Source organism: Onthophagus taurus, chromosome 1 (genome assembly GCF_036711975.1).
Source record: "Onthophagus taurus isolate NC chromosome 1, IU_Otau_3.0, whole genome shotgun sequence".
In the NCBI taxonomy this organism is placed as follows: domain Eukaryota; kingdom Metazoa; phylum Arthropoda; class Insecta; order Coleoptera; family Scarabaeidae; genus Onthophagus; species Onthophagus taurus.
Genome location: NC_091966.1, coordinates 41,819,853 through 41,833,192, shown reverse-complemented (window position 1 = coordinate 41,833,192; position 13,340 = coordinate 41,819,853). Strand labels below are relative to the sequence as shown.

General features: G+C 27.8%; 1 long non-coding RNA gene across 1 annotated transcript in view; it reads left to right on the top strand.

The window, feature by feature from the left end:
* LOC139432625 (uncharacterized) overlaps positions 1 to 7,837 on the top strand; it is a 29,942-nt gene extending 22,105 nt beyond the window's left edge. The window contains exons 2-3 of the long non-coding RNA XR_011642367.1: positions 6,634 to 6,702; positions 6,768 to 7,837. This is a non-coding gene — a long non-coding RNA (uncharacterized lncRNA). The remainder of the gene's footprint in view (positions 1 to 6,633; positions 6,703 to 6,767) is intronic.
* The last annotated feature ends 5,503 nt before the right edge of the window (positions 7,838 to 13,340 follow it).

Sequence of the window (13,340 nt, the reverse complement as noted above, 5' to 3'; positions counted from 1 at the left end):
AATAAATACGATAAAACTCTAGTTATTGATAACAGAAATCTGGATTCTGCTGACAGTAGGTTACTTATAAATGATAGACTGGTATTTGCAGCAGGCTTAATACTTCTGGCAGGAGACTAGTCACTAAATATGTAAGACAATTCTAAAAATTTACATACTGCAGAATTATGTGCTGGAGTTGATGCTTCATCTGTTGTAAAGACGAAATCGTCCATCACATCATCGTCGTATTATCTGCGCCATTCATTAGCTAGTCCGATTCGTTGTTCACTCTTATTCTCCACATTCCAACACCATCTTGTATCGGTCCACACATCTTGCGCAAGATTCGGCTTTCAAACACTTTTAATTTGTTTTTTATCTCCTATTGATTCATATGATCCATGCATCGCATCTATGTATATGTTGTTCTTGTAATATTGCGATAGATCTTGAGTTTCGATTGCCTGCCTAGTAATTTCTTAAGTGATATTATTTGTTGTGTTTACTCATAATACCAAATAAATAAAAGTTATTTGTTCAAATAAGTAATTTCTTAAGTTGAGGCGCTCTGAGTCATGTTGAAAACATTTTTCTCTTAATTCGCAATAAATTTACAAATAATAAATAAAGAGAAAAGTGTTAGAGTGAGTTGAGTTAAGAAGATATTTATGGAGGGAGATTGGGGATGCTGTTGGAAAAGAATGGGGAGTAGCCGACATTATTGAGTTTGTAAGATAGGTATCAGAAATGAAAGAAGTGTAGGAAATCAACAGAAAGGAGAAAATTACTGAAATTTGACGCTAGACTGAAGATAATAGATGAGGAGAAGTCGGAGAAAGAAAGTTTCTATTCTTTACCTTTACACATCAGGAGTTTGATGCGGTTCGCAGATTGAGAAGACAGTGTTTTGGTCCGCAGAAGGCTTTGTTCGCTAGATTTACTCTCTAAATAAAAAAATAAAAGGTGTTAATCAGAAGCAGGAATTTTCAAAACGAAAACTACTTTTACATCATTGTTGCATCAGAATTAGTTTAGACATAGCTGACACAAAGACCAGATGTTGCTTGCAGAAGATTAGATACTGCTGGTAGAAGAGTAGTTACGAATGGCAGAAGATTATATACTGTTGGTTTATGTCTAGTACTGATGATAACACTAAATATTGCTTTTAAAATACCAGACACTGATTGCAAAATATTAGATACCAGTAATAAGATAGTAACACTAGCTACTAATGGCAAAAACCTTGATTCTGAGTACTTGAGACTATCAATCTTAGAAATATTAAACATTTCTTTGAAAATAATGAAGAAACTGAAAGTGATTGTAGAAGGCATTTTTCGAGTTACAGCATGCGAAGCCGTTGTCGTAATTTATCAATATCACTGACAGTTGGATTGATGGCAATTACGAATGATCGTAACATCATTTAATCGCTAGGAAAATATTAATTTAAAAGATTAGATACTGGTGATAGAAGGCGGGTTCCTAATTTTATTTATAATATTTTTATTTTATATTGGATATTGGTTATGGGTTAGATACTATATATAGAATACTAGATACTGTTTGCAGATAATTAGGTACTGCTAATAGAAGATTGGTTACTGATTGCAAAAGATTAAACTCCAATGGCAGAAGTCTAGATTTTGCAAGCATTTAAGTTGGATACTGCTTATAGAAGACTAGTTACTATTTGCAGAAGACTTGATATTGCCTGCAGAAAATTAGTTCTGTAATTCTGTCCGGTAATTCTAGAAGTGTTGGATAGCTCTTTGAAAACATTAGTGGTGGAATGGATATTTGGTAACTATCCGGTATCCGGCCGGATATTAAAAACCTATTACTTAGTACTCCACCATTCACAGGAATTAGTATCTCTTTTATGTGTTGGATACTCCAGATAATAATCAAGTTCAACCCCAATAGGACTTTCTTCATTGAATACAACTTTATTTATCATTAGCAACCTCATTGTAACAATCCTAATACGATATATAAAATCTCTTGTTGCAGTTTCGACTAGTTTTCTTCTCTTCGGTTATAATTCATCATCACATTCATTACTAACAGAACTGTCGTTGTTATCACTTTCGATTATTAATTAAAGTATCCTCTTTTTAATGCAAAAAGCCGTTTTGAAAAATCACTATTAGTGCTTGAGAAATAAATTTTTGAAATAATCGACAAGTTTTTCGAATTTTGCAATTTTCGCCGATTAAGTTTTAAAAATTCGTACAAAAGCGATTTCTTGAAATATGAGTATGAAAATTTCCCAAAGTGTTAATAAGAGTGTCCTCTTTCCAATAAACCAACCCGTTTTGAAAAATAACTTTTAGTTTTTGAGAAAACAATATTTGAAGTTTTCACAAAATTTTCGATGTTGCAATTTTTATCGATAACTTGCAAAATTCGCTATAAAATTAATTTCTTGAAGGATCGTTGTAGAAATATTACCAATTATTAATTAAAGTATCCTCTTTTTAATGCAAAAAGCCGTTTTGAAAAATCATTTTTAGTTTTTGAGAAAGAAATATTTGAAATGATCGACAATTTTTTCGATATTTGCAATTTTCACCGATTAAGTTTTTAAAATTCGTATAAAATCCATTTCTTGGAATATGAGTATGAAAATTTCCCAAAGTGTTAATAAAAGTGTCTTCTTTCCAATAAACCAACCCGTTTTGAAAAATAACTTTTAGTTTTTTAGAAAACAATATTTGAAGTTTTGACAAAATTTTTGAGGTTGCAATTTTCATCGATAATTTTCAAAATTCGGTATAAAATTAGTTTCTTGAAGGATCCTTGTGGAAATATCACAAGTTATTAATAAAAGTATCCTCTTTTTAATGCAAAAAGCCGTTTTGAAAAATCACTTTTAGTTCTTGAGAAAGAAATTTTTGAAATGATCGACAATTTTTTCGATATTTGCAATTTTCACCGATTAAGTTTTTAAAATTCGTATAAAATCCATTTCTTGGAATATGAGTATGAAAATTTCCCAAAGTGTTAATAAAAGTGTCTTCTTTCCAATAAACCAACCCGTTTTGAAAAATAACTTTTAGTTTTTTAGAAAACAATATTTGAAGTTTTGACAAAATTTTTGAGGTTGCAATTTTCATCGATAATTTTCAAAATTCGGTATAAAATTAGTTTCTTGAAGGATCCTTGTGGAAATATCACAAGTTATTAATAAAAGTATCCTCTTTTTAATGCAAAAAGCCGTTTTGAAAAATCACTTTTAGTTCTTGAGAAAGAAATTTTTGAAATGATCGACAATTTTTTCGATATTTGCAATTTTCACCGATTAAGTTTTTAAAATTCGTATAAAATCCATTTCTTGGAATATGAGTATGAAAATTTCCCAAAGTGTTAATAAAAGTGTCCTCTTTCCAATAAACCAACCCGTTTTGAAAAATAACTTTTAGTTTTTTAGAAAACAATATTTGAAGTTTTGATAAAATTTTTGAGGTTGCAATTTTCATCGATAATTTTCAAAATTCGGTATAAAATTAGTTTCTTGAAAGATCCTTGTGGAAATATCACAAGTTATTAATAAAAGTATCCTCTTTTTAATGCAAAAAGCCGTTTTGAAAAATTGCTTTTAGTTTTTGAGAAATAAATTTTTGAAGTTTTGATAAAATTTTCGATGTTGCAATTTTCATCGATAATTTTCAAAATTCGCTATAAAATTAATTTCTTGAAGGATCCTTGTGGATATATCACCAATTATTAATTAAAGTATCCTCTTTTTAATGCAAAAAGCCGTTTTGAAAAATCACTTTTAGTTCTTGAGAAAGAAATTTTTGAAATGATCGACAATTTTTTCGATATTTGCAATTTTCGCCGATTAAGTTTTTAAAATTCGTATAAAATCCATTTCTTGGAATATGAGTATGAAAATTTCCCAAAGTGTTAATAAAAGTGTCTTCTTTCCAATAAACCAACCCGTTTTGAAAAATAACTTTTAGTTTTTTAGAAAACAATATTTGAAGTTTTGATAAAATTTTTGAGGTTGCAATTTTCATCAATAATTTTCAAAATTCGGTATAAAATTAGTTTCTTGAAGGATCTTTGTGGAAATATCACAAGTTATTAATAAAAGTATCCTCTTTTTAATGCAAAAAGCCGTTTTGAAAAATCACTTTTAGTTTTTGAGAAATAAATTTTTGAAATGATCGACAATTTTTTCGATATTTGCAATTTTCACCGATTAAGTTTTTAAAATTCGTATAAAATCCATTTCTTGGAATATGAGTATGAAAATTTCCCAAAGTGTTAATAAAAGTGTCTTCTTTCCAATAAACCAACCCGTTTTGAAAAATAACTTTTAGTTTTTTAGAAAACAATATTTGAAGTTTTGATAAAATTTTCGATGTTGCAATTTTCATCGATAATTTTCAAAATTCGCTATAAAATTAATTTCTTGAAGGATCCTTGTGGATATATCACCAATTATTAATTAAAGTATCCTCTTTTTAATGCAAAAAGCCGTTTTGAAAAATCACTTTTAGTTCTTGAGAAAGAAATTTTTGAAATGATCGACAATTTTTTCGATATTTGCAATTTTCGCCGATTAAGTTTTTAAAATTCGTATAAAATCCATTTCTTGGAATATGAGTATGAAAATTTCCCAAAGTGTTAATAAAAGTGTCTTCTTTCCAATAAACCAACCCGTTTTGAAAAATAACTTTTAGTTTTTTAGAAAACAATATTTGAAGTTTTGACAAAATTTTTGAGGTTGCAATTTTCATCGATAATTTTCAAAATTCGGTATAAAATTAGTTTCTTGAAAGATCCTTGTGGAAATATCACAAGTTATTAATAAAAGTATCCTCTTTTTAATGCAAAAAGCCGTTTTGAAAAATTGCTTTTAGTTTTTGAGAAATAAATTTTTGAAGTTTTGATAAAATTTTCGATGTTGCAATTTTCATCGATAATTTTCAAAATTCGCTATAAAATTAATTTCTTGAAGGATCCTTGTGGATATGTCACCAATTATTAATTAAAGTATCCTCTTTTTAATGCAAAAAGCCGTTTTGAAAAATCACTTTTAGTTCTTGAGAAAGAAATTTTTGAAATGATCGACAATTTTTTCGATATTTGCAATTTTCGCCGATTAAGTTTTAAAAATTCGTATAAAATCCATTTCTTAGAATATGAATATGAAAATTTCTCAAAGTGTTAATAAGAGTGTCCTCTTTCCAATGAACCAATCCGTTTTGAAAAATAACTTTTAGTTTTTGAAAAAACAATAGTTGAAGTTTTGATAAAATTTTCGATATTGCAATTTTCATCGATAACTTTCAAAATTCGCTATAAAATTCATTTCTTGAAGAATCCTTGTGGAAATATCACCAATTATTAATTAAAGTATCCTCTTTTTAATGCATCAAGCCGTTTTGAAAAATCACTTTCAGTTTTTGAGAAAAAATTTTTGAAATGATCGACAATTTTTTCGAATTTTGCAATTTTTGCCGATTAAGTTTTAAAAATTCGTATAAAATCCATTTCGTGGAATATGAGTATGAAAATTTCCCAAAGTGTTAATAAAAGTGTCTTCTTTCCAATGAACCAACCCGTTTTGGAAAATAGCTTTTAGTTTTTTAGAAAACAATAATTGAAGTTTTGATAAAATTTTCGAGGTTGCTATTTTCACAGCGATAACTTGCAAATTTATTCTATAAAATTAATTTCTTGATGCTCCCTCTGTTGTAAAGACGAATTTGCAGTGTTTTCTGTTACATTCTTCTTCTTCCAGCACTATAGTTCTATGTAAATTTTAGCTTGTTTTACCTCGTTATACTATCCACGTGCTAGTCCAATCGAATTAATAGTAATAATTTAGAATCGTTCACTCTTAATTCTCCATCTTGCATCGGCCCATACAAAATCAGTCTTTCAAAATTCAGTCTCTTAGTGTCTCCCATTCTTCTTCTTTTCTATTCCATCTCCTTGTTTCATTTGTTGTTGTTTTCTAAATTTTTTGTGGTTTGAAGAAGATAGTAGATATATTAAAAATCTGAGAGGTAGCAGAAACTATTGTTTGAGTTAAAAAAACAACTTAAAACGAATTGTTTACCTCATTTCATTATTACAGTAATCATAAAAAATTACTATGGATGAATAAAGTGGAAATTTTATTCATCATCGATTTCCCGTATTTAAAATAAAAATAGCATACAAGTTATAAATATTCTCAGATTAATTTAAACAAAAAAAAAAAGAACTAGACTCGAGTTTGTTTAAAAAAAGTTAAAGTGTTGACCTTTATCTTATTCACTTTTGGGCTATCTGACGCATTCTTTTCGTATACGATAAACACGTTCCTTATCGAACGCAAATAATATCGCGAATACGAACGTGCCACGATTCAGCTATATGTTACGAAAATAAATTTAAACGAACAAAAAAAAAATTAAATAGAAAAAACGACGAAAAGGAAAAACGAACGGATGCAAATGCATCAGACGCTTTTAATAGAACATCGTAATCGGTGAATAATTTGCCGTTAAAATTGCATGTCGTTACGTTAGCTCAATATTTTTTTGTAATATTCTAGAAATAGATTAAGTTATCGAAAAGTTTTCTTATTCTAATTAATAATATTAATTAGAATTTCTTGTTTAATTTTTTTGTTTTTGCTTTTAGGAAATCTCGTAACACGATCTCTCATCTGCATATGTACACTGAAATCCTGTTATAACGATCGAGAGAGGGGTAAACATGAAATTCCCAAATAAACACTTATCGTCCGTTCGGTTAATTAACTCCGGTATTTTTAGACCGAGGCGATGCTGGTTGTTCGTTCGAACGGCGGCGGTGTAAAAATAAATAACTGCCGAGGAGAAAATCATCCTCTATGGGAAGCTGAAACCTTTCGAAATCTTCGAATTTCTGATGCTGCTTCGAATCCGAAGAACCAAACGAACCCCAGGCTAAGGTCAAGGCGAAAACAATTCAAATCGTTACGTAACTTTTTCTTTAGACTCTCAAAGATACAATTTCAATTTGTTAAAAAAATCATTTCTTGATTGAATTCTTTTTTTATTATATCAAACTACAAAGTATCAATATCCAATGATAAATAATTATTGTAATTTAATCTTTTACATTATTCATTTGGAATTTGTTATCTAAAACATTGTAAGGAGTTTCAAGGTAAAAATTAATTTTTATCAATCTATTTTTTGTATTTATTACAATTTATTACAACAAAGAAATTATACTTTAAGATCAAGAGAATGGTAGAAGGGGCAGGTGACAAATAAAATTACCCATATCTACTTATGGTAAACACGAAAATGGTCACGAAACCGGCATGCTATTAGTATTATTTTCCTGGAAACACAAAAAAATTGCTTTTAATTGTCTTTCTCAGGTCCAATTTAGCATCAAGGTGAAGCAGTTTTTCTAAACTTACTTCAATAATTACTCGACAACCCATTACGAAATTTAAAAATAAACCGAAAATTCTTTTACTTTTTCGAATTCATTCAGTTTTAATCGTCGTCGTGCGATGACATAAAAATAAAGAAACTTAAAGTGGTGGAAAAACGCGTTTTCTCAGGTTAAACCACGCGAGGTCGTTGTCGTAATTTTTCAATATCGCTGACAGTTTGATTGAGTGCAACTGCGAATGTTCGTGACATCATTTAATCGTCAGCGAAATATCAATTTACTTATATGTACGTGTTTCAGTACAATGTAAACTTCTTGGGAGAGCGAAAAGATTGCGTTTAAATTATCAATATCGTTATGTAAATTCCGTTTCTTTAACACTTAGCTACATCCATAAAGATAATTATTAAATTTTTAATATACTCGTGTCTTTAGTTAAGGTAAACTTTTAAACATCTTTAGATTTATAGGGTTTTTATAGAGTGTTATGGTGGTAATAATAAAGATTACATGAAAATTGTGGCATAATTTTATTAAAAAAGCAAATATGTTATAGAAACTTTAAACAATCTAAACATCTTCTCCATAATCTTAATATTGGTGATTAAAATCAAAAATAACTCAGAAACTAAAACCGATGGAGAGAAGTATTTAATACATAAATTGTTTATAATGAACTAAGATTACATAATTGATAACCAGATCTAGCTTAATTATTAACATCTCTTAGCTAGTAAGTAGAAATCGTTAAAATATTAAAAATGGTGTTACGAAACTCGATCATAACTCAGGAATCAAAGTGATGGAGGGAATTATTTTGTACATAAATTGTTTATAATAAACCAAGAATATGTAATCCATAACCAGATCTAGCTTAATTATTGCTATGTCTTACTTAGAAGGTGGAAATAGCTAAAACATCAAAATTGATGATTTTCGCTATCAAAATCAAAAATAACTCACAAAATAAAAGCGATGGACTAAAATATTTCGTACATAAATTGTTTATAATAAAACAAGAATACATAATCCATAAACAAATCTAGTTTAATTGTTACTATGTTTTAGCTAGAAAGTAGATATCGTCAAAATGTCAAAAATGTTGTTTTTGTCGATGATAAGTCAGGAATTAAAAGTGATGGATTAAAATACTTTGTACATAAATTGTTTGTAATAAAACTAGAATACATAACCCATAACCAGATTTAACTTAATTATTTCTATGTCTTAGCTAGATAGTAGAAGTCGTCAAAAATATGTAAAGTGGTGATTTTTGTTATTAAAATCGAACATAACTGAGGAATTAAAAGTGATAGAGTAAAATTTTTTGTACATAAATTGTTTATAAGGAACCAAGAATACATAATCCATAACCGCGTCTAGCTTAATTATCACCATGTCTTAGCTAGGAAGTAGAAATCGTCAAAAATATGAAAAGTGGTGATTTTTGTTATTGAAGTTGAACATAACTCAGGAATTAAAAGTGATGGAAGAAAATATTTTGTACATAAATTGTTTATAATAAACCAAGAATATGTAATCCATAACCACATCTAGCTTAATTATTGCTATATTTTACTTAGAAGGTAGAAATCGTCAAAACATCAAAATTGATGATTTTCGCTACTAAAATTTAAAATAACTCACAAACTAAAAGCGATAGAGTAAAATTTTTTGTACATAAATTGTTAATAAGAAACCAAGAATACATAATCCATAACCGTGTCTAGCTTAATTATCTCCATATCTTACAATTAGCTAGGAAGTAGAAATCGTCAAAATGTCAAAATTGATGATTTTCGCTATTAAAATCTAAAATAACTCACAAACTAAAAGCGATAGAGTAAAATTTTTTGTACATAAATTGTTTATAAGGAACCAAGAATACATAATCCATAACCGCGTCTAGCTTAATTATCACCATGTCTTAGCTAGGAAGTAGAAATCGTCAAAATGTCAAAAATGGTTATTTTTGTAACTAAAGTCGCTCATAAGTCAGGAATTAAAAGTGATGGAAGAAAATATTTTGCACATAAATTGTTTATAATAAACCAAGAATATATAATCCATAAGTAGATCTAGCTTAATTATTACCTATGTCTTAGTTAGAAACTAGAAATCGTTAAAAATATGAAAAGTGGTGATTTTTGTTATTGAAGTTGAACATAACTCAGGAATTAAAAGTGATGGAAGAAAATATTTTATACATAAATTGTTTATAATAAACCAAGAATATGTAATCCATAACCACATGTAGCTTAATTATTGCTATATCTTACTTAGAAGGTAGAAATCGTCAAAAAAAAAATTGTTGATTTTCGCTACTAAAATCTAAAATAACTCACAAACTAAAAGCGATAGAGTAAAATTTTTTGTACATAAATTGTTAATAAGAAACCAAGAATACATAATCCATAACCGGGTCTAGCTTAATTATCACCATGTCTTAGCTAGGAAGTAGAAATCGTCAAAATGTCAAAAATGGTTATTTTTGTAACTAAAGTCGCTCATAAGTCAGGAATTATAAGTGATGAAAGAAAATATTGTGCACATAAATTGTTTATAATAAAACAAGAATACATGATACATAACCAGATCTAGCTTAATTATTACTATGTCTTAGTTAGAAACTAGAAATCGTCAAAAATATGAAAAGTGGTGATTTTTGTTACTAAAGTTGAACATAGCTCTGAAACTAAAGGTAATAGAGGAAAACATTTTGTAGGTAAATTGTTTATAATGATGCGATAACACATAATCTATAACCAAATCTTGCTTAATTATTACCATTTCTTAGCTAGAAAGTAGAAATCGTCAAAATGTCCAAAATGATAAATGTTGTTACTAAAGTCAATCATAACTCAGAAATTAAAAGTGATGGAGGAAAATGTTGTTCATATAAATTGTTTATAATTATCTAGAAAGACATAATGCATAATTAAATCTAGACTAGTTATGGCTGTATTCTTGGTAGAAAGTCGAAATCCTTAAAATATCAAAATTGATGATTTTTATTATTAAAATCAATAATAACTGAGGAACTAAAAGCGATAGAGAAAAATATTTTGTACATAAATTGTTTATAATAAACCAAGAATACATAATCCTTAATCAGATACTGTTTAATTATTACTATGTCTTAGCGAGAAAGTCGAAATCTTCAAAATGTCAAAGTTGATGATTTTTATTATTAAAATCAATAATAATTCTGAAACTAAAAGCGATGGAAAAAAATATTTTGTATATAAATTGTTTGTAATGAACCTAAAGTACGTAATCCATAACCAGATCTAGCTTAATTATTACCATGTCTTAGCTAACTAGAAATCGTCAAAATATCAAAAATGGTGATTTTGTTACTAAAGTTGATATCTTAAAAATTAAAAGTGATGGGGGAAAATATTATGTACATAAATTGTTTATAGTAAACCAAGAATATATAATCCATAATTAGATACAGTTTAATTATTACTATGTCTTAGCTAGAAAGTAGAAATCGTCAAAATGTAAAAATGATAAATTTTGTCACTAAAGTCAATCATAATCCACAAATTAAAAGTGATGGAGGAAAATGTTGTTCATATAAATTGTTTATAATTATCTAAAAAGACATAATTCCTGATTAAATGTAGACTAGTTATAGCTGCATTCTTGGTAGAAAGTCAAAATCCCCAAAATATCAAAATTGATGATTGTTATTATTAAAATCAATAACAACTGAGGAACTAAAAGCGATAGAGAAAAATATTTTGTACATAAATTGTTTATAATAAACCAAGAATACATAATCCTTAATCAGATACTGTTTAATTATTACTATGTCTTAGCGAGAAAGTCGAAATCTTCAAAATGTCAAAATTGATGATTTTTATTATTAAAATCAATAATAATTCAGAAACTAAAAGCGATGGAAAAAAATATTTTGTATATAAATTGTTTGTAATGAACCAAAAATACGTAACCCATAACCAGATCTAGCTTAATTAGTACTATGTCTTAGCTAGAAAGTAGAAATCGTCAAAATGTCCAAAATGATAAATTTTGTTACTAAAGTCAATCATAACTCAGAAATTAAAAGTGATGGAGGAAAATGTTGTTCAGATAAATTGTTTATAATTATCTAGAAAGACATAATGCATAATTAAATGTAGACTAGTTATGGCTGTATTCTTGGTAGAAAGTCGAAATCCTTAAAATATCAAAATTGATGATTTTTATTATTAAAATCAATAATAACTGAGGAACTAAAAGCGATAGAGAAAAATATTTTGTACATAAATTGTTTATAATAAACCAAGAATACATAATCCTTAATCAGATATTGTTTAATTATTACTATGTCTTAGCGAGAAAGTCGAAATCTTCAAAATGTCAAAGTTGATGATTTTTATTATTAAAATCCATAATAATTCTGAAACTAAAAGCGATGGAAAAAAATATTTTGTACATAAATTGTTTGTAATGAACCTAAAATACGTAATCCATAACCAGATCTAGCCTAATTATTACCATAGATATAGTCTTAGCTAATTAGAAATCGTCAAAATATCTAAAATGGTGAATTTGTTACTTAAGTTGATATCTTAAAAATTAAAAGTGATGGGGGAAAATATTTTGTACATAAATTGTTTATAATAAACCAAGAATATATAATCTATAATCAGATACAGTTTAATTATTACTATGTCTTAGCTAGAAAGTCGAAATCATCAAAATGTCAAAATTGATGATTTTTATTATTAAAATCAATAATAATTCAGAAACTAAAAGCGATGGAAAAAAATATTTTGTACATAAATAGTTTGTAATGAACCTAAAATACGTAATCCATAACCAGATCTGGCTTAATTATTACTGTCTTAGCTAGAAAGTAGAAATCGTCAAAATGTTAATAATAGTGATTTTTGTTACTTAAGTCAATCATATCTCAAAAATTAAAAGTGAATTGTTTATAACTAATCAAGAATATGTAATTCATATCCAGATTTAGCTCAATTATAACCATGTCTTAGCTAAAAAGTTAATATAAACTAACTTATTTTCCAATGTGATTAAGAAATTCATTTTATATAGAATCTTTACAAAATTTTCAGGAATTATAAATGAAAGTATCAGCATTTTATTCCAACAATCCAAAATATCTTTTAGTTATTGAGATAAAAATTTTATGTAAAATCGAAGACTAAATTTGTCAGAAAGAAAACAATTTAATAAATATCTTAAATAAGGAGACATTTTCCTTTTTATATTTAAACTACTGACGGGTTGATGTTATTGTTATTATCTAAGAATTTTTAAATTGCCACCCCTCTTCCGTATAGTCAGGTTTGTTCGGATGGAATTTTTATGCGGTGCTCCTTCGGCTGGCGTAGAGTTCAAAATTATCGTGACTCTCCGTTGCCGAGGAGTGGCTAATTGCAGTGAGCCCGGGAATCGTGTGATATTTCGTCTTGACTTCTTGCGACTCACTCGCGCCTTTCTTAGAATCGCTAAGAAAAAGAAAAGAACTTATCTCTACACGTCTTCTATTTTTCTCTCATCTACAATATTATTACATATTATATATTAGATTTTTTTAGTTTTTACTTACAGGGTGTGATTCGATTCAAAGCACGCTTTAAATTCATTTGCATACTTCCTTAAGTAAAAGAGAATTGTTCACTATGAACAATGTCAGATAGAATGTAACCAGCCTAATGAGTTACGACTCAGTTATATAACAGTCACAATAAAACAGTACCCATTGAATATTTCATGCCGCCTGTTTTATTTTTTATGATTGCACTTTGGTATCGCGCGTTTTATAAATGTTTCCTTTCGAAATTTAATGGTGTTGCAAAAAGTGATAATCCCTCCCAAGAAACTAATTACATTTCCAAACGGTTAATAATAAATTCTTAACTAGTTCTATATTGAATAAGAAAAATCAATATCAACTATAATTTATTGTTATGTAC